General features: G+C 38.7%; 2 long non-coding RNA genes across 3 annotated transcripts; both read left to right on the plus strand.

The window, feature by feature from the left end:
* The first annotated feature begins 995 nt into the window (after positions 1-995).
* On the plus strand, positions 996-10,966 carry LOC117822509. 2 transcript variants are annotated; one of them, XR_004633198.1, is made up of 4 exons: positions 996-1,079; positions 8,555-8,743; positions 8,856-8,970; positions 10,869-10,966. It is a non-coding gene; the product is annotated as an uncharacterized LOC117822509 (long non-coding RNA). The 2 variants fall into 2 exon arrangements; XR_004633190.1 differs by lacking the exon at positions 996-1,079 and adding an exon at positions 7,917-8,353.
* Positions 10,967-17,577: 6,611 nt separating this feature from the next.
* Positions 17,578-18,035, plus strand: LOC117822587. Its single transcript, XR_004633218.1, has 3 exons — positions 17,578-17,643; positions 17,729-17,820; positions 17,931-18,035. It is a non-coding gene; the product is annotated as an uncharacterized LOC117822587 (long non-coding RNA).
* The last annotated feature ends 285 nt before the right edge of the window (positions 18,036-18,320 follow it).

Consider the following 18,320-nt stretch of genomic DNA (forward strand, 5'->3'; position numbering starts at 1 on the left):
TGCTTTCCGCAGAGGGCTTTGAGGTGGTTCAGACGGGTGTGTGCTTTGTGTTCCATGTTATTGATGTGTTTGGTCCAGGTCATATTGTTTTGGAGGGTGATTCCGAGAAATGTTGCCTGTTTGGTGATGTTTATTGTCTGGTTGTGAAGTGTGTTGATGCTGTTGAACTGTAGGTGTTGGTTCTGGGTGAAGATTACACATTGGGTTTTGACAGGGTTGAGGGTGATTCTCCAGAGGTTGGTCCAGTTTTCTATTTCAGTGATGCATTGTTGTAGTAAGGAGGGGACTGAGGGCTGAACCTCGGGGGAGTCCTGCTTGGGGGGTGAAGGGGGTGGAGGTGGAGGTGGAGACTTTGACCTTGATTTGACGGTTTCTGAGAAAGTTTGAAATGATGGTTTGGGTGGGTTTTGGGAGTTTGAGGTTATTGTCCAGAAGTCTGTAGGTGAGTCCGTTGTGCCATAGTTTATCAAATGCCTTTTCTATGTCAAAGAATATTGCCAGGATGATGTGTTTTTTGTTGAAATTTCTGTATATGTCTTCTGATAGCCGGAGGGTGTTGTCTGTGGTGGTTCTCCCTTTTCTGAATCCTGCTTGGTGAAGTGAAAGTAGTCCGAGTGACTCTATGTGGTTGGTGAGTCGTGAGGTGAGTATGCGTTCGAAGAGTTTTCCAATATGGCTGAGGAGGCTGATGGGGCGATAGCGTGTGGGGTTGTGGGGGTCTTTACCGGGTTTATGGATCATTGTGATGACTGCTGTTTTCCAGGGTGAGGGGAAGTGTCCGGTTGTGAGGCAGGTGGTGAAGAGCTGTCCGAGGTGCTGAAGGAAGGCAACAACCCAGATAGCAAAAGACTCCGGGGCGGATCCGCCTTTAAGTCGGCACATTCGCCCGACGGACTCGCTCGTTTCTGCCATGCGCAGAAGACCCGGTCGGCCTTCAGGCAGCGCACTGTCAAACAGCGGGTCCGATGCGGACACCAGGCGGACGCGCATCGCAGACGCGCGCATTTCCTCAACGTTCGATTCTCACTGTCCGGTGCCGGTAGAGAAACTTCAGGAGGAGCAGCGTCGAAGACGAAAATGTAAGTAAAATATGATATAAATATGAGTTTCATTTATGTGTACAACGGTTAACGATATAGTTATAATGTTATTTATTTAAAATGTATCGTTTTGTGTAACTTTGGCAAGTGGACGTCCGCTCAGGTCTCTATAACGGCAGTTAATGCAGATTGTTAGCTAAAGTTAAGATTTCATTTTCTATTAAGAGTGTAAACTGTATATTCCGTTAACATTGCCTGCCCTGAAGTCTTAATAAAGCACATTAAGCACCGTTACCCCTTTAAATGCTGTCGAATTTGCTGTCGCGTACATCAACGGGCTGTTAAAGCTAACGTTTGATCTCGGCTACCAACATTGATGACTCATTATAGTTCAGTTTTAGGGTAATATGAATTCATTGCATTTTGACGTCCTGGTGTTAGGCTAAGAGATCACGTCAGACAAACTGTAAGTTATCAGGCACTACATGAAGAAATGGGGACCAGAATTACTTCGGACGTTATTGCCGACCTGGACTGTCAGTGAGCTGTGTTGTGTTCTTATCGTAGATGTGGGCAGTATGCTCGAGGAGAATTCTTCAAATGACATATTTTTCAAATTATTTTTTTTCTAAGTGTCCGCAGCCAGTCCATGTTGCAGTGGTCACTCACGACAGATTGACTGAGCTAGCTTGTTTTAGATCTAGAAATATTTTGTAAAATGAATTAATAATAATAAATTAACAGCAATGACAGTAATGATACACATATACGCACGCACGCACACACACATACACACAGATATGGCCAGAGCCAATGTCATAATGGAGCCAGCTCTCTCTCAATAAATAATCAGTGCCACCCAATCAATGCCAGAGGCTCAAAAAGCATACACATTCACAATTTGACACCAGAGACAGCGTACTCCAAGCAGAATATACTGTGCGTACTTGAAGCTGCGGAGCTGTCCGTGGTGCTGAAAGTCATTAAACCATGACACATTACAGCACATGCTCCCATGACAAACACCTGATATTCTACTGCGATTGATCACTATAGCAAGACATATGTGACAGATAGTAGATCAAAAGTATAAAAACACACACCAACAAAGTCATAATAGCCACCAAAGCTGCATTAGGAAAAAGGCAAATCCGACACCACCTAATTTGCATATACCCATTCAAAAAAAATCTAACTGTAATATTTTAGAGATCCATAATATATGGAAAGAAAATAGGACAGGTTATGACAACACTGCATACGATTGAAGAATATGCCACCAAATAAAGTCGGTCATCATCAACACCGGCCCACACAGCTGGATCAAAAATTGAATTCAGTCACTCACCAATGTCGTTACTTGCTAAAGAGGAAAGTGTTGCTCCTTGCTGCAATATGCTTGATGAATTGGGCTGCAATAATATCCAGGTCCTTTTTTCTTGTCAAAGTCTTGTGAAATTTGAGCAAAGCAACATGGTTCAGCCTTGCTTGTCCCATTGTAGATTGCAGATAAGTTTTCAGGCGCCGGAAAATGACCGCTCTGACCAACAGCATGTTTTGTCATTAAAACCTGCATTAGCAGCAGCTACTGCGCTAGCAGCTTCTTGATGCAAATTCGATTTTAAATCTGTCCAGTGCTTTGGTCCAGCTAGAAAAGCCATCTCTTACAAGCGCTTTTAAAGAGTATTGATCGAACGAGCACCCACGTTTTTAGCTGTAGTGCAAACCTCACAAAATACCTTGTATTTGTAGCTTTATAGGTTTTCAATGGAAAATTTACTTTCCAGCTAGCTTAAAATGTCCGGCCCTTCTTCGGTCCCTCGTGGCTGCTGCCGCTCGTTACTTGTACTGGACTGTATAGTTGAGGCTTTAGACAGAGTCTCACTGGAGGAAACTGTAACATCGCGAGATGTTTTTGATTTTGACATCTACTTTTTTGGCGGTTAACATGGCAACGATATTTCATTCATCTGTATGCTGGGGGAGGGGCGGGGGGAGTTCGTTAGCCAATCAGTGATTGTTCATGCTGGCACACGTGGGTGCTCGCCACAACCAGCACAATTAATGCATATGGCGCACGCGCATGTGTGGTATGCACGCACAAGGTTATGGTTAATGTAAACACAGCAGCAGCTTAAGAATTGATTCTTTCCGAAAATTGTATAACCACATCTCCTACTGCGAAAAGGTTACATAATATAAGTGAACTGTAGACTACACGATCAAACGCTTTATGTGTAGTTTAGTCCAGGGGTTCCCAAAGTGTGGGTCGGGATCCCGAGGGGGGTCGCGAGACACAAATGGGGGGTCATGAGATGTATTCCAGACTGTTGTTGTGGTTTTTTTTTTTTAAGTTATCTAAAAATATTTATTATAATAATAATAATAATAATAATAATAATAATAATAATAATAATAATAATAATAATAATTATTATTATTATTATTATTATTATTATATTATTATTATTATTAGTATTACTATTACTATTATCATTATTATTATTATTATTATTATTATTATTAATTAATTAATATATTTATTATTATTTGTATTATTATATTATGTATTTGTGTTTATTTACCTTGTTTTCGTATGTTTATCTTCCTTTTTGTTTTTACTGTTAATTATTAATATTTGTTTTTGTATTTTTTTGCATTTATTCATTTTTTCATTGTTGGTTTTGTATTACTTACATATAATTTGTTAACTTGTGGTGAACAAAGGAATACTGAAAAAATGCAACAAAGAAAAGTTCAATGGCAAAAGTTATGTAGAAATAATTTTACATTATAGTAAAAAATATCAACATAAACAGTAGCTAAACTTGAAATAAAACCTTGAAAATATAAAGTGTAATGAGTTTTCTGCCTTTCTTTTTGCCAGATGACTCCTAAGTTTAGGGTTAGTGAACAGTTAATTATCTAAAGCATCAGTAGCAGCAGGTTCATTCATAACAGCACAGGAAACACAGACACATGCTCATATAGGTAGGATCATTTTCTAGAGACCAGCTAAATGAAGCCACATTAAATCACTTTGAGGGACAGTGGGGGTTGCAAGTCTTTGGCACCTATATTTTTGGGGTTGCGAGCTGAAAAGTTTGGGAACCCCTGGTTTAGTCAAATTGAGACCCTGTTCAATGTGCCAAGAAGTCCAACAAGAGTCGCTCAAATCTGTTAACCCTTGTTGTTCAGGACCAATGTGTATGTGACATTCACTAAGACAGTAGTAGTAGACGGATGCTATATTGAACTGATGTGTTGTAAATAAAAAATAATAAATGACAATCAATAGGCCTCATTTACAAATATTTTCTCAAGACTTTTCTTAAATCTACTTTTAAGAAGGTTCCTAAGAGAGGTCTACATCAGATTCATGAACGGTTCTGAAACCCTGAAACATTTCTCACCTGTTTTTAGATAAGATAAGATAAGATAAGATATTACTTTATTGATCCCCCGGGAGGGAAATTCAGTTGTTACAGCAACCCAGACATAAGTACAATCAAGAAAGAAGTTTCAATAAGTACAAAATAAGTACAATAAGTACAAAATAAGATTAAAATTTTTTTTTAAAAAGTACAAAATAAAAAAAAAAAAAAAAAACATTAAAAAAAAAAAAATAAAAAAAATAAGTAAAATAAAATAGATAAATAAAGCTAGAATACAATTTAGATATATACAATGTTACAAAGGGAATTTAAATTAAATAGCAGTAATTACAGGCAGTATTAAAAATGTTTCAGTAGTGACAGGTTGACATGGTGTGATTATGGTTGGTAATGAAAAATTAAGCAATAAATAGAAAGAATATTTGTATGTAATATGACCATGGGTTGTACTTAGAATAGTAATGTAATTTAATAAAATATAATATAGCAAGATAATTATATAATACAGTATATTATACATTATAATGCCAGCAGCAGTCAAGAGAGATTGATCAATGCCATGTCCTCGTAAGTTTGAAACTTGTGTGGATTCTCCCAATTGCCATAGGTATAAATTAAATTACTATTGATTAAGTTATTAGTTATTATATAGCATTAATTAAATTGCTTTAAATGCCCATATAAGGGCATGACACTGCAGTGCCACAGAAATCACACAGGCTCATGAGTACATGAGGGCGGGATATAGTGTACTCTCCACTGGATATTTATGTTTTTTAGATGGGTACCTGTTTAAAGTAGCTAACATGTTTTTGTTTTTATATGTGTGTGTGTGTTTTTCTGTCCCTCTCCAGCAGCATTGGTTTGTGCAGTGTGTGAATTACTACAGGTAACCATTGCCTGATACAACTTCACCTAAAAATAATCACTTTAAAATTGAGTAAGAAATGCCCCAGCTTGAATAGGATGAAGGCTCAGTTGTAAGTCAGGTCCTTTAAGATGTTACAAATGCTTTATTAAAATTTAATTACTGAGGTAACCTGAATTTCCCTTTTGTGGTTAATGTGCTAGTTACAAACTTGACTTCAACAGTGTGCTGTATAGTTTTAGGGGAGGGGAAGTTGTTTAGATGAGCACTTATGTCACTGTGAAGCAAAACAGTATAATTTGAAGCTCCTGGAACCAAACACAAGCCTAGCAAGAGAAAAGTGTCACTGCACTTCCAAATTCACCCTGTCCTCTACTTCTTCATTATTAACTCAAAATAACAAGCCTCAATAATTATAGCCATGACAAAATATTGTTATTAGTGAAAATGTTAGATTGGCAGATTTCTATACATACAGTATTATATCATTTTGACAAAACAACACAAATCATGGTTTACTTCTCAGACCTTACTGATTAAAATATGTTTTTCTTTTACATAATATGAACAGAAAGACTGTGTCTGTCTCCAGCTCCACCTTAAGACGGAGGACTCGTGTGGACGTTGAAAAACGACTAGAACAAATCAGAGATGACTACACAGATTTAGCTCATTCTCAAATTACATCTGAGACTGACTTTGTAGATGTCCGAGTAGAGTTTCTTGAAGTGCCAAATTGCACAGACAATGTAACTTGTTCAGACAATACAGCTGATGTAGTCTCTAGTGAGGATGAAGGTCATATGGACACACATGAGGCAGTAGGTGGTGTAGACTTTACTGAGGGTTTTGTGGTTGGTGACTCTGACAGGCAGATGGAAATATCTGATTCGGAAGATTCTGGCAATGAAGTCGAGGAAAGGTTTTCGCTCTCTGACAGCATTTCCAACTGGGCCATACACTTTGGCATTTCTTTGGTGGCTTTGACAGCACTTTTGGGCATACTTAGAATTTACCATCCTGATTTGCCAAAAGATGCAAGGACCCTCCTCAAGACCAGAACAAAATATTCAGTTCTGGAGAAGGCTGGAGGACAGTACCACTACTTTGGTATTCTGTCATCTCTTAGAAATACACTGTCTAAGTTCATACACACACTGCCTGACAGTTTCACTTTGAAGTTGCAGGTAAACATAGATGGGCTTCCCCTGTTCAAGAGTTCAAGACTGCAACTGTGGCCGATCCTAGGTCTACTTGTTAGCGTTCCCATGAGAGAACCAGTGGTGATAGGTTTGTTCTGTGGATTACAGAAACCGAGCTCAGCAAGGGACTTTCTTGAAGATTTTCTTACTGAGTTACAACATCTTGAGAAGGGTTTTGATTTTGAGGGTAAGAATTTAAAGTTGAAGCTCGACACAGTCATTTGTGACACACCAGCCAGGTCTTTTGTTAAAAACACAAAAAATCACAATGGGCTACCATGGCTGTGATAAATGTGCACAGCCAGGAAAACACATTAATAGGCGAATGACATACCCCTGCACAGACTATGCTTTAAGGACAGATCATTCATTTGAAAATATGGTTGATGAGGGTCATCATCAAGAAGGACAGCATCCATTTCATGGCAGCAGTGTTGGTATGGTTTCACAATTCCCTCTGGATTATATGCATTTGGTTTGTTTGGGTGTTGTTAGACGATTGCTACATATTTGGCTCAGGGGTCCTCTTAATGTCAGACTACCTGCAAACATTGTTGACAGAATGTCTGCAAAACTGTCAGAAATGCGTTCCTACGTTCCTGTCGAATTTGCCCGAAAACCACGATCACTGAGGGATGTAGATCGGTGGAAGGCCACTGAGTTCAGGCAGTTTCTCTTGTACACAGGACCTGTAATGCTAGGTACCTTCCTAGATAGTAATATGTACAGCAATTTCATGCTTCTCTTCTCTGGCATTGCTATTTTAATAAGTCCAAGACTATCCTGTCACACACAGTATGCTCGCACCTTACTAAGATCTTTTGTCACTCACTTGGTGAAATATATGGCAAAGATCTAATTGTTTATAATATACATGGTTTGGTTCATCTGGCAGATGAAGTACAGCTGCATGGTTGCCTGGACTCATTTTCTGCTTTTCCTTATGAAACTCACCTGCACAAACTGAAGAAGCTAGTCAGAAAACCAGACTTCCCTCTTGCACAAATTATTCGTAGGCTGTCAGAAAAGAGATTTAGTGATGCTCCTTTAAATGCTACTTTATTTAAAAAACAGCACTTTGTTGGGCCCAATTGTTGATGGACTGTCAGTGAAAGCACAGTATGGTGAGATGGTCTGTGAGAAGTGGACTGTCAAAGTTTCTACCAGAGATAATGTTTTTGTCATTAGAGATAGGCATTTGTTGCATACATAATATTTTAGAGTGCAGTGATGGAGTGTATGTAGTGTACAAAGAATTCATACAGAACTCTTTGTTCTTCACCTACCCATTCAACTCTGACTTTCTGAATATTTACAAAATTTCACAAACATCAGACACTCTCCATTGTGTAAAGTTACAGAGCTTGTTCATAAGTGTGTTGTTTTGTCTCACAGGGATAGTTTTGTGGCCATACCACTATTTCATACAGTTTAGGGATGTGTCATGGATTTTGGTGAAAAACACGGAATGTATATAGATGTAAATGCACTTATTTTAAGAAAGTAACTCCACAGCTGTTGATCCTCGATGTTTCATCAGATTTTCTTTTAGAAAATATGATTTTGGCCATGAAGGCTTGTCTGCTTCTTGTTTTTGTTATGAGGAATTAAAAGACTAAGGATCTGTCATTCTTAACTTGTAGCCATATTGTTGTTTCTATGTGATGTTTGTGGTGTTGATAGTAGTATAAAATGTATAATATTATAATATAATATATCTTGAAGAATTTGCACACTAGTTTTGACTGAATAGCTTTTAAAATAGTAGTCAGAGACAGCAACATAGACTGACATTGACTGCATCATGACATGCACAGCAATCTTTGTACAACTGGATGAATAATATCTGTAAGTATTTTATGTAAAATTCATTGTTGCCAATGTGTACACCAAACATGGATGCTATTATTTTCTGTGTCTGTCTTAAATTTGACCAATTTGACCTAAGGGTTTAATAATTGGATAATAATGAATAATTGTTTCAGAACTTCTTGCTAAAGAGTTATATTGTAACTGACACACATGCTTGTGTTTTCTTTCTCAATCAAGAATGTTTCACTTAGTTGAATTCTTGGTGAACAAGACAGTGGCAGTTGTGCCACAGAACTGGTGCAGCGACGGCGTGACATACTGGCCCAGCTACAAAAACGGCGGAAGAGTGGATAGAGCTGCAAAAAAACGCAGAGGAGCCCGGATCTGACTGGGGGAAGTTTGATGTCCGAATTATAAAGTCATGTGGTATGCTAATTTTTTAAAAGAAAAGGTTCTAAGTGAATATCTTAAGCACACATCAAAATGTATTTGCTTTTTGACAATTCTGTCAATCAACCTAATTCTGTTATATTTTCAGATCAGTACTTAGAGGCTCGACACTTTATGCAAAAGTCTTTGGTGTGCAACACATCAGAGCTTCATTCTGAAGAGGAAGAGGAAATACAGCTCAGCAAAAGAAAACGAAAGGCGATGTAAGTATACACTTGTGCTTTTCCTTTTTTAAGTCATATTTTTGGGTCATTTTGCCTTTATTTAATAAGACAGCTGAGGAGAGACAGGAAATGCGGGGAGCAGAGTGTGGCAGAAGACATACAGGTGCGGCTCAAAAAATTACAATATCAGGAAAAAGTTCAATATTTTTTGTCATTCATTTCAGAAAGTGAAACTCATACATTATTTCGATTCATTACACACAAAGTGAAATATTTTTGATGATTATGGCTTATAGATAATGAAAACCAAAATTCAGTGTATCAGAAAATTAGAATAATACATAAGATCAACAAAAAAGGATATTTTAAACAGAAATGTCAGGCTTCTGAAAATTATTTCCATTTCTACGGACTCAGTACTTGGTTGGGCTTCCTTTTGCATGAATTACTGCATCAATGCGGCGTGGCATGGAGGCGATCAGCCTGTGACACTGATGAGGTGTAATGGAAGCCCAGGTTGCTTTGATAGCGGCCTTCAGGTCATCTGCATTGTTGGGTCTGGTGTCTCTCATCTTCCTCTTGACAATACTCCATAGATCCTCTATGGGGTTCAGGTCAGCTGACTTTGCTGGCCAATCAAACACAGTAATACCATGGTCACTGAAACAGCTTTTGGTACTTTTGGCAATGAGGGCAGGTGCCAAGTCCTGCTGGAAAATGAAATCAGCATCTCCATAAAGCTTGTCAGCAGATGGAAACATGAAGTGCTCTAAAATGTCCTGATAGATGGCTCCGTTGACTGTGTACCTCAGAAAACACAAAGGACCAACACCAGCAGATGACAAGGCACCACAAACCATCACTGACTGTGGAAACTTCCCACTGGACTTCAAGCACATGGATTATGTGCCTCTTCCCTCTTCCTCCAGACTCTGGGACCTTGATTTCAAAATGAAATGCTAATTTTCATCTGACAAGAGGATTTTGGACCACTGAGTAACGGTCCAGTCCTTTTTCTCCTTAGTCCAGGTAAGACGCCTCTGACGTTGTCTCTGGTTCAGGAGTGGCTTGACATGAGGAATGCAACATTTGTAGCCAGGACCTGGATTTGTCCTGTGCGTGGTGGCTCTTGATGTGCTGACTCCAGCCTCAGTCCACTCCTTGTGAAGCTCTCCCACATTCTTGAATGGATTTTGTTTGACGATCCTCTCCAGGCTGCAGTTATCCCTGTTGCTTATGCACCTTTTTATACCACACTTTTTCCTTCTAATCGACTTTCTATAATTATGCTTGATACAGCTCTCTGTGAACAACCAGCTTCTTTAGCAATGACTTTTGTGGCTTACCCTCCTTGTGGAGAGAGTCAATGACTGTCTTCTGCACATCTGTCAAGTCAGCAGTCTTCTCCATGATAGTGTCACCACTGAACCAGACTGAGAGACCATTGGAGTCTCAGGAAACCTTTGCAGGTGTTTTGAGTTCATTAGCTGATTCGGGTGTGACACCATGGGTTTCCCATATTGAACTTTTTCCACAATATTCTAATTTTCTGAGACACTGAATTTTGGGTTTTCATTATCTGTAAGCCATAATCATCAAAAATTACAAGAATAAATGCTTGAAATATGTCACTCTATAAGTAATGAATCTATATAATATATGAGTTTCACTTTCTGAAATAAGTGACAAAAATAGAGAACTTTTTCACAATATCAAATTTTTTGAACTGCAGTACAGCAAATGTTCAAGGCCGGTAGTTGAACCTGCGATTGCTCTGACTATAGCCACGACACCCCCGCACTTCTGTTTTTCTTTATATTTTTCAAATTGGTAAAAACCTGAGGTCTTTGGCAATGTACATATCTGTTATTAATAAAGAGTCAGCTAAAAGGTAACATGCTAATTGCTTTATGTTTACGTCCCACCCCCTTACACAGTCATTACTTCGGTGATACAAGCGATGACAGTGAGGATGAAGGTCATCCATCAAAGACAGCTAGACCCTCATCTGCACCTGTCATCCCTTCACCACCTTTGTGCTGTGCAGAGTGGCAGCACAGCGCCCCTCCTCCACCTATTCACCCACCCACCACTCATGGGATAGAACGTGGAAGACAAGGGGAGGCACATAGCCAGTCTACAGACCTACCTGCGAGGGGGACGGACTGAAGCTGATGGTGTTGCCTACTCAGGTGGAGCAATACCTCAAACAGTATCTGAAGATTCAAATATATTTTGTTTGTGAAATTTGTAGCAATTTTATGATATTATAACCATCTAAGTCCACACTCGGGTTGTATGCAAAGAGGTGAAAATGATAATGCAAATTAAAAAGCATGTTTGACACAATGCTTAATACTTTAGGGCCTGTATATTGGAATTATTCATTGTGTAAAATTTTACATGACTGACTTGCATTAAACATACACAAGTTTTTCTACAAAACAAATCAGTTGACTCTGAGGTGGTCAGGGGGAAGCCTTGAATCTTTTAATGAAATGACACATATAATATTTCCTAATGTTTTTGTTTTTTTCAAACAGCGGCTGAAGTCCAAATATTGAGTTTGCTTGAGTACCTTAAACAACAGCAAGAACAGCTCATTGTGAAGGTCAATTATTTAACAAGCAAGTTAACTCCAACTGGCCAAGACAGTGAAGTTCCCCTGACCCAATAAGTTTCCCCTGACATCAATGGAGGAGGTGGAGGCTTTTGAGGACTGGCTCAAAGACCCTGCCAACTCTCACCAGAAGCAGAGTATGGTGAGTTTTTTGGTTAACTTCAGTTTTACAGTGCCTTACAAAAGTATTCATACCTCTTGAAATTCTCCACATTTTGTCCCTTTACAAGCACAAACTTAAATGTGTTTATTGAGATTTTATGTGACAGACCAACACAAAGTAGGGCATAATTGTGAAGTGGAAGGAAATGATACATGGAGGTTAAAGATTTTTTACAAATAAAAATCTGAAAAGTGTGGCTGTGCACAAGTATTCACCCCCCTTTATTCTGATAACCCCAATAAAATCCAGTGCAACCAACTGCCTTTAGAATTCACCTCATCAGTAAATAGAGTCTAACTGTGTGTACTTCACTCTCAGTATGAACACTGCTGTTCTGTGGAGGCCTCAGAGGTTTGGTAGAGAACATTAGTGAACAAACAGCATCATGAAGACTGAGGAACACACCAGACAGGTCAGGGGTAAAGCTGTGGAGAAGTGTAAAGCAGGGTTATGTTCTAAAAATATATCCCAAGCATTGAACATCTCACAAAGCACTCTTCAATCATCATCTGAAAATGATAAGCATATGGCACAACTGCAAACCTACCAAGACATGGCCTTACTCCTACACTGACAGGACAGGCCAGGAGGAGCATTGATCAGAGAAGCAGCCAAGAGGCCAATGGTAACTCTGGAGGAGCTGCAGGAGCCACAGCTCAGGGGGATGATCTGTCCACAGGACAAATATTAGATGTGCACTCCACAAATCTGGCTTTTATGGAAGAGTGTCCTTGAAAGGAAGCAATGAAAAAGTTTAAAGTTTAAGTTTGCCACAAGCCATGTAGGAACACAGCAAACATGGAAGAAGGTGCTCTGGTCAGATGAGACCAAAATTCATCTTTTTGTCCTACATGTAAAACACCTAAACCTAACACTCCCATCATCCTGAACACAAAATTCCCACCGTGAAACATGGTGGTGGCAGCATCATGCTGTGGGGAGGGGTTCTCTTCAGCAGGGACAGGGAAGCTGTCGAAGCTGATGGGAAGATGTATGGAGCTAAATACAGGACCATCCTGGAAGAAAACCTGTTAGAGGCTGCAAAAGACTGAGACTGGGGCGGAGGTTCACCTTCCAGCAGGACAACAAACCTAAACACATAGCCAGAGCTACAATGGAAGGTTTAGATCAAAGCATATTCATGCGTTACAATGACCCAGTAAAAGTCCAGACCTGTATCTTATTGAGAATCTGTGGCAGACTTTCAAATTGCTATTCACAGACTCTCTCCATCCAATCTGACTGAACGGGAGCTGTTTTATAAAGAAATATGGGAAACAGTGCTGGCTCTAGATGTTTCAAAGCTGGTACAGCCTACCCCCAAAAGACTTGCAGCAAAAGCTGGTTCAACAAATGCACTGACTCAGGGGGTGAATACATATGAATGCCACACTTTTCGTATTTTTATTTGTAAAAATCTTTAACAACATGTATCATTTTCCTTCCACTTCACAATTCTGCCCTACTTTGTGTTGGTCTATCACCTAAAATCCCAATAAATACATTTAAATTTGTGCTTGTAACGTGACAAAATGTGGAACATTTCAAGGGGTATGATACTTTGGCAAGGCACTGTGCAATTACATTCCAGGATTACAATTACATTTTTGCTCAGCTTTGAATGACCTGATATTGAAAAAAACATTTTTTTTAATTTCATAGCAGTACTTATGTTAGTGTCTTGTCTTTGACATGTTTCTTGTTCTGTTTCATTTTGTTTTATTTAGGGATCATTTTCTTTAAAATCTGAAATTACAGAGGTTTAAAACAGTTAAATAAACTTGATTTTAATTTTTGTGTTTCATTTTAGATTCGCTCCTTGGCAACAATCGGAGGGCATGACACCAAACGTGTAATATGGAACATCCTTGCCCACATGTTCAATGACGATGTTGGGAGGAGAATTAATTGGAAGGGGGTTAACAACAAGAAATCCTTCAGCCAGATGTCAGCAAAGACATTGCTCCTGCGTAAGTAATTGTAAACAGTTCAGTTAAGTCTAGACACATTACCTGTGTGAACAGTGCTTTACAGCCATGGCTGAATTGCTCACACCTAGTGCAAGAAAAAGTATGTGGACCCTTTGGAGTTACCTGATTTCTGCTTAAATTGGTCATAAAGTGTGTTCTGATCTTCATCTAAGTCCTTACAACAGACAAATACAGTCTGCTTAAACTACCACACAGAAAGTATGGTTTTCATGTTTTATTGACCACACCATGTAAACTTTCACAGTGCAGGGTGGTTAACTATGAACCCTGCGGCTAAGGCTCATTTGAGTCTGAAGTCTGCCTACCTGGTGTCCAATCAATAAGAAGATGCGCTATAAAGAAAAGTTTTGAGTTTGCTATTCTCAAGAAGCATTGCCTAATGTGAACCATGCCTCACACAAAGAAGCTCTCAGAAGACCTACGATTAAGAATTGTTGACTTGCTTGAAGCTGGAAAGGGTTAAAACGTATCTCTAAAAGCCTTGATGTTCATAATCTACAGTAAGACAAATGATCTATCAACGGAGACAGTTCAGCACTGTTACTGCTCTCCCTAGGGTTGGCCGTCCTGTAAAGATGACTGTAAGAGCACAGCGCAGAATGCTCAATGAGGTGAAGAAGAATACTAAAGTGTCAGCTTAAGACTTCCAAAAATCTCTGATAAATGTTGACATCTCTGTTGATTAATCTGTGATATATAAAACACTGAACAAGAATGGAGTTCATGGGAGGACACCACGGAGGAAGCCACTGCTAGTCCAAAAACATGACTGCTGCACATTTGAAGTTTGCTAAAGAGCACCTGGATGTTCTACAGCACTACTGGCAAAGTATTCTGTGGACAGATGAAACCAAAGTAGAGTTGTTTGAGAGGAACACCCAACACCATATGTGGAGAAATAAAGGCACAGCACATCAACATCAAAACCCCATCCCAACCTGAGGTATGGTAGAGTGGGCATCATGGTTTGGGGCTGCTCTGCTGCCTCAGGGCCTGGACGGATTGCTATCATCGACGAAAAAATAATTCTCAGTTTATCAAGACTTTTTGCAGGAGAACTGAAGGCCATCGATCCATCAACTGATGCTCAACAGAAGATGGGTGATGCAACAATACAATGACCCAAAGCACATAAGTAATCCAACATCAGAATGGATTCAACAGCAAAAAATACACCTTCTGGAGTGGCTCTGTCAGAGTCCTGACCTCAACCAGATTGAGATGCTGTGGCATGACCTCAATATTTACACCAGACATCCCAAGAATATTCCTGAACTGTAAAGTTCTGTAAAGAGTAATGGTCCAAAATTCCTCCTGACCATTGTGCATGTCTAATCTGTAACTACAGGAAATGTTTGGTCGAGGTTTTTGCTGCCAAAGGAGGGTCAACCAGTTATTAAACCAAAGAGTTCACATCCTTTTTCACCCTGCACTGTGAATGTTTACATGGTGTGGTCAATAAAAACATAAAATATATATTTTTTTGTGGTATTAGTTTAAGCAGACTGTGTTTGTCTATGGTTAGGACTTAGATAAAGATCAAAGCACATTTTATGACCAATTTATGGAGTAATCCAGGTAATTCCAAAGGGTTCACATACTTTTTCTTGCAACTGTATGTGCCTGATGCCACCAGTGCATGATCTAGGCCTACTTAATTCCTACTTCAGTCATTGATTTCTGAATTGTTTGATTTTCTGCTTTATTTTTGGCAGCCTATAGGATCAATATCTGAATGAGGAAAAATATTAGTTGATGTTCCTAATTGGATGAAAATGTCTTAAGCAAGAGGCTAGGGTTATTAAAATGAATTTTATTGTTGAAAAATAAGTCACTGAAAACGTAAAAAAAATGGTGCACCAAATGTTTTCCTGTTTTGGTAATTTATATAAAACTCTGCTTGTGTGATTACAGAGTCTGTGCGGAAGAATCATGTGGGCCGTCTAGCCACGGATGAGGAGACCTACAAACACACCATAAGGTGGTTTAACCTTGCCGCTGACAGGGGGGCTTCTAGAAGGCGCCCCACTGTCAGCATCTCCACCCCAGATTTATTTTAATGTTGATAAAAAAAATGTTTGTTTTGAAAAGTTTATTTTTATAATCCATATTTAATTATTATTATTATTACATTTTTTGTTGAATACCCCTGGTCTAGACCTACAACTACTCTTTTTGTAGTGTCTTGAGATAACATTTGTTGAGTAAATTATCTGGCAGCAAGTCATTGATGACATTATTTAGAAAATAGATGTGTGTTTGTTTGTTTGTTTGAAAAGTTAAAATGACTAGATACAAGTTTAAAGATTAATGTTTTAAAATGCTGTTCATAATGGAATTTGATGTTAAGCCTCTGTCAGTAACCCCACCGCATACAATTAGATTTGTTGTAATGTTGATAAAAAAAAGTTGTTTGATAATTTTATTTTTTGTTTGTTTGTATAAAAGTTAAAATGATTAAATATGAGTTTATAGATTAATGTTTTAAAATGCTGTCTACACTGTAATCTAATGTTAAATCTTTAAAATGTATAATAAATCGGAACTTTTTGGTATTTACTGCAAACTTTATTGACATAACAAACATTTAACTAAGAACTTTCTCTTATTTGATCACATTTTCAGTGATAATGGTCATAACATTTTAATGGTCAACATCTATTGGATTCAATTCCTGTATAGTATTGTTTATGCCTCTGGATGAGCCATTTTAAACCTGCAATAGGTTCATAATAACGGATCTAAATCGGATCCAGATCGGATCCGGAAAAGATCCGGGCTGGATTTCTCAAGCTTCCCATCCAAAAGTGCCCATATGCAGACCCCATCACAGAGGCAGAGTGTGGTTGTGTACCACCATTTGAAGAGCGAATAAGAAAGAGGGGAACCGCTTTCATTATTGAATGGGTAAGTTGATTTTTTAATACATGTGTATTTGGAGAAACTGCGTCATCTTTAAAAATAATTACATTTCTGTAGAATCTCAGCATTCATAAGAGGGGAAGTGTAGTAATACGGATTGCTGTCCCCCAGTGTGTGTCATCCTTTCACAAACGGGGTGTATAGTTTACACTAAAAGCTTTAAAAAGATCAAATGCTCATTATTGAAGGACCAAAGTCTCTCTCTTGTATATGAACATATGTAGTACTAATAGTCTTTGGTTTTCTAATCAACAGTTTTGCTCAAATGGTCACAGTCTCTGGAAATGGAACTCCCAGCCTCTGCTCAAATTTGGGATGCAGTCCGGAGACTTCATGTTGTCTACGAACATCCTTCTCTCTGGAAACAACTACACAAAGATTGCCCTACTATTCAAATACATGAATATTGGAATGGTGGTCAATACAACATTCCACTCAATCCAGGACACATACTGTGTGGACTCCATAAAGAACTTCTGGAAGGGAAACGGGCAGAGGTCCTTGCACTGCTAAAGGACAAGGACAGTGTGACTGTACTCTGAGTTTTTTCAGAATGTAAATATTATTTTTTAAATGATTGTGGTTGTCTCTATACTATCAACACCTATAAGTTTATATTTGAGTAAAGCTACGGCAGTTCTCTTTGCTTCTACAGTATATGAAATAACCGATTTTCAAACATTTTCCATTGTGCCCAGGTGATGGAGGATGGATTCACCAGGTATGTATACACAGTAATCCATAGCCTTTTAGTCAAATGTTCATTCAGGCAAAATGACATAAATGTATTGTGTTACTTTTTTTGTGAAGGGCACTGTGCGCAATATTGCACATACACTACAATAGAACTCGAGTCCAGAGACATCATCCACATTGAAAACATAGAAAAGGGAGACAAATCGAAACTCAGTGGTGATGGAGAAGGAAGGCTTCATCAACACTGGATGCTCTGCTGCTGGAAATCCCTGTTAAAGAAGTGGTAACAGATGCTCACAGACAGATCTCAGCCTTACTAGGTTAATACATGTCCTCACCTAAAAAACTGATGTGACCAATGTTAGGAATTTTGAATCTGTGTACTCAACTGTAAATCTTTTACAGATCCAACATGAGGAAAATACAAAGACTGGGGTCTGACACACTCTCTGGACATCTGGCACGCAGCAAAGAACCTGGCCAAAAAATTGCACGCTGTAAGGCTTTAGATTTTCAAATTGCACACTACACAAACAAAATTAACAATTACAGTTTACTAACACTCTTGTTTCTAAAAATAAAATTCTCTCAATGTCTGTCTTACTAGGCTGGCTCTGTCAAACTACAGTCAGGGATCCATCAGTGGATGAGACATATTGTCAATCACTTCTGGTACTGCTGTAAACATGCAGTAACAGAGGAGAAATTCAAAGTAAGATTTAGTGACACAGTACACTACATAAGCAGCTGTAGTGATTCAGCAGATTTTTTTTTCAATGAATCAATGTTCCTCTTGTTAAGTGTTTCACTGTGACGTCTCCTCAGATAATGTGGCATGGAGTCCACCACCATGTAAGAGACAAGAACAGCTGGTCTTTTGGGAGCTGTGACCACGGGCCACTTGATGAGAACACCAGAGATAAGCCATGGATGGTGCAAAGTAAGTTGTCAGACTATATATCATGTTCTCGATCTGTACACTGAAGTCTCAAAAACT

Source organism: Notolabrus celidotus, chromosome 1, assembly GCF_009762535.1.
Source record: "Notolabrus celidotus isolate fNotCel1 chromosome 1, fNotCel1.pri, whole genome shotgun sequence".
Taxonomy (NCBI): Eukaryota; Metazoa; Chordata; class Actinopteri; order Labriformes; family Labridae; genus Notolabrus; species Notolabrus celidotus.